This window comes from Triticum aestivum, chromosome 4B (genome assembly GCF_018294505.1).
Source record: "Triticum aestivum cultivar Chinese Spring chromosome 4B, IWGSC CS RefSeq v2.1, whole genome shotgun sequence".
Taxonomy (NCBI): domain Eukaryota; kingdom Viridiplantae; phylum Streptophyta; class Magnoliopsida; order Poales; family Poaceae; genus Triticum; species Triticum aestivum.
In genome coordinates this window covers 332806023-332810367 of record NC_057804.1, presented here as the reverse complement: position 1 = coordinate 332810367, position 4345 = coordinate 332806023, and the positions used below count along the sequence as shown (strand labels likewise).

Here is a 4345-nt window from a genome sequence, read left to right as displayed (position 1 = left end):
CCTGTCGCTGAGCCAGTCCTCCCGCTCCGGATGTCATAAACTGATTAGCATCGGGCGGGTTACTTGGGCCGGCCCCGAGTGTAGAAAAAAGAACCCTCGGGTCATAATTCGGAGGCAACCGGGATTGGGTCTTCTGGTGTCTCCTCCTCATTACCTCATTGAACGCGTTTAAACTCATCGTGAGCTGGTAAGCCTTTGACTGCAACCGCTGTGCCCGGGCGTCAAGAGCCGCCCGCTCCGTAGCTAGCCTAGTATCCTCAGCTGCTAAGGCCTCCTTGGCCTGAGCTATCTCCTCACGTACCCGTGCTACCTCCGCATCATGCTCATCTTTGTTTGCAGGGATAACCGTGGTGGTTAACAGGGTCGTAAGCTTGTCCATGAGGTCTAACAGTACTTGAGCCGGCGGGCGCACAGGGCCTCCTGCCCCGGCTGCTCCTAACCCGGAAGTAATTGCGGCCGCGGCTGTAGAGTTTTGTCTGGGTTGATTCCCAGCCATAAAGACTCCTGCCCAATTTGGCGACTCACAGACGTCCGGAATACTAAGGCCATCGGAACAACCCCCGAGTGCACCGTCTTGAACTTGATACAAAGAATCTGTTGAACCGGTGGACGAATCACTGTCAGAGTGGACGGCCGTCTCACCACCATCCTCAGGACCTTCAGAAAGTTCTTCTCCATGGACGCAGCCCACAAAGACACGCTTCATGCCGGTTTGAACTCGGGCGGGTTTCGCACGCTGAGCCATCTCGACGAGGTAGGTGCAGTTGTCCGACTCAGGCCTCGGCTCACCAATCCGGCCGATGAAGATGTGGATCCCTCCGAAGGGGACCCGGTACCCGTACTCAATTGAGCCGGCGTTGGAGCCCTAGCCTTCATCGTCGATGTAGATCTTGTCGCGACAACTTTTGGTCATCCGGCCCACTACGTATCCCTTGAGCCCTTCGAAGTTGCCCTTCAAGAACTCAAATCCACCGTGCGCTAGCCCCACGGTGGGCGCCAACCGTCGTGGAATTGTCACATCAGATGTCCTCGTGAAAGAACTTAGTTGTGGAGCCATCGCAACTAGGAAGCTTGAAGGGGTTAATCGGGACAAAGGACACGAGAGGTTTTATACTAGTTCGGCCCCTTACGGTGAAGGTAAGGCCTACGTCTAGTTGGGTTGGTATTGATGTTTCGATGACCAGGGAGCGAGATACGCTATGCCTGGCTCTCGATGAGTTGTTTCTTGCCTTAAGCTGCCAGCGGGTCGTCCCCTTATATACATGGGTCGACGCCCTGCGGCTTACAGAGTCCCGGCCGGCTTATAAACAATGTCCGGCTCGGTGACTAGTTAAGTCTACCTTATGATACAAGTAATATTATTACAACGGTTTACGACAACGGGCCTTAAGTCGCCCGTGGGCCTTAAGCTATCTATGAACTGCCATCTTCATGCATTGGTCTTGGGCTTCTCTCTGGTGAGTCCTCTTTGCGTAACCCGGCCCCTCCTGGGTGGTTTACACAAATAGTTATATCCCCAACAACAACACCAGTTCATTTAAGAACAAGGGGATAGGGGCGGGAGTGAAGGGAACCGAGATGCTTACCATGGAGAGATGCTTGATGTTGGAGTCCTTCCTGAAGCTGTCCCTGCGAAAACAGAACCAAAATGGGCCCCAGTCAAGATGCATCACCACAGCACAGAAACAACGTGAATCGAACAACAACAACAACAACAAATCAAATTTGGGGCTCACATGAGGACTAAGACGGCGCTCAGGGGGCGCTCGTGCTTGTTGGATTCTTTCTTTGACCTTGCTCTTCTTCACCATAAGTCTGCATCACCACAGAAACAATAGCAGTAAAGTGAATCAGAACCCAACGCAAAAAAACATCAGGAAAACCCAAGCAGAACCACCACGGGAAATGAATCAATCACCTAAAACCAAGAAGATGATAACATTGAGTAAGAAAGACTAATGGGAGGTGCTGGTTTACCTAAACCCATTTCCTTGATAACACTCATTTCCATCTAAGGTGAAATAAGCACATGCATGCCAAGGTGAAATAGTACAAAGAAAGCACTCATCAGGTAGCAGTGCATACAAAATCCCTGTTTTTCTAGTAGCAAATACTCTGTGTGTTAGCAGTAGTAAAAACAATACAAAATCCCTGTTTTACTAGTAGCAAATACTCTATATTAGCAGTAGTAAAACTCATGAATTGCCAAATTCAAAAAACAATTGTTGTAGCTAATAGAAGTATGGAACAACTATTAATAACTCAAGTCAGAAAAGGTAGAGTGTCTCTTAAGTGAGACACAACTGATACTGATCAAAGATAATAACATAGCACAAAAATAAACCCATCCATCAAAATCTTGTTTCTGAACATTGGCATCAAATCAACAACATTGAAGTAACATGCATTAAAGGGAAGAGCTAATACAGGGCAGGTATATGGATATCAAAACAAACAAGAAAGGAACGACAATCTATTTTAAGTACTTCAGGTTTGAGCCATTTTCGACACTAAAATCAATACATAACAGCCAACATTTCAATCCATGGAGGTCACTCTTTCCATCAAATCTAGAGCATGATAAAAACATAGCTCTACAACGATGTCAAATAGCAACACATAGGAAACTGCTGATCAGAGCAAAACCATGCTTGCTGGCAGCAGCGCAATGAAGAGCCAGGAACAAAACCTTTTGATCCAAAACCATAGTCCCATCAAACTTGATTGACTGATAAATGATGTACACAAGACCAAATCAAGTCCAGCAAGAACTACACTCTAGAACACCTCATACGACACATCAGACGAGACACTGAAAATGGCATACACAGGTTTACTGGCCCGCTGGTGTTGCGTTGATGATGTCAGAATCACCTGAAAATTCAACAAGGAACAGAGCATGATCAGAAACCCAGTTGTTGTATATCAAAGTATGAACCAGGTAACACAATGAGAAATGTGGTGCTAGATACCAGGGTCAATGATACTCAGGCAGCATACTTGGAAGTATTTACCACACGCAGTTCCCATATCAACATTGTCTGGAAATCAAACATTCGGCGCTGCTACTTTTGAACAACATATTATTGAGACAACAAAAAAGTTTGACATTATTATGACCGCTTTACCATCTTATTCACAATTTCAAACTATTTATTAGCTTTCTAATGCAATTACGACTAATACTTCCACAACAAAGTAATAGCAACAAGTAAGATACAGGAGTGTGAGCCAAGTAGGAAGGGTTTCGCAGTGTCATGGGCAGAAATGAACATCATCTTACATACTCACCACCACACAAAAACTGGATTAAATAGGAATGCAAACTTACTTCCATGGTAGTGGTGGACAATGACCTTCGCCAACATAGTGTATTACTCAATCTCAGACTTGCGGAGCGCAGGGCAGTTGTTAGCGAGGATCACAAGCTTTGTTGTAAATAGGATGTAACCACATTATTTGATATCAGACTGTCAACCATCGAATTACAAAATAAAAAACATGAAATTGTTGTTATGGACAAGCAGAAGAAATCTCCTACTAATAAACAGCGATATGTCAGGAGAATTTTAAAACATAGAATTATCCACAATGGCCATATGAATACATGCATGTGCAATGGCTAGGAGGATCAGAATACTGGCTTGGTTTCTCTGAAGAGAAATAGTGCTCAACATGTTCATTGCCAATCATCTAGGGAAAGGATCATCATATCCTCCAAATTGAATGGCATATTGAAAACAAATATAAGGTTGGAGAAATTGAGAATATTTAGTAAATCTAGCACAGAGAAACCTACATCTATTTGCAAAATTTGAGAATTACTATGACTCATACTCGATGGCCATACGAATAGATCCACTAGTAATCAGTTTTCACCGCATAATGGGCATATCAAAACATTAAAAAAGACATCCATGGTGCCGAAGAAAGATAACAAACCACAAAACAGTAGCAACCAATGAAGAACAAAAATTTGTACTACTGGGCAGATCAGAGTCCTGGCTTGGTTTCTCCTAAGAGAAATTATAGCACTCAGCATGTTCATTGTCGATCATCTGGGGAAAGGATCATTATGTCCGCCAAAGTAGTACGTGTCCGTCAAGAAATTTGTAGATCATAGCTTAGGCTGAGCTAGTTAATTGTTTATAATCTAGGTAAAGGATCATCCTTATCTAGTTCAAACCAAGATAGGTGCAACATATAAAATTTAAAGAAAAATAAAGGTAATATATATCAACACAATGGCACATCTTAAAAGCATGAGACAATTTTGGAGGTACTAATGAAATTTCAAGCACCTAATTGGAGTACAACACAAAACAGAACAGAATGCTAAGTACTA

At 43.9% G+C, this 4345-nt stretch overlaps 1 non-coding gene and 1 pseudogene across 1 annotated transcript; both read right to left on the bottom strand.

Annotated features, from left to right (window-relative positions):
- Window positions 1–3626: 3626 nt before the first annotated feature.
- On the bottom strand, window positions 3627–3718 carry LOC123095281 (uncharacterized; annotated as a pseudogene).
- Window positions 3719–3988: 270 nt separating this feature from the next.
- Window positions 3989–4083, bottom strand: LOC123095280 (small nucleolar RNA Z103). The gene has a single exon (XR_006446176.1). It is a non-coding gene; the product is annotated as a small nucleolar RNA Z103 (small nucleolar RNA).
- Window positions 4084–4345: the final 262 nt, after the last annotated feature.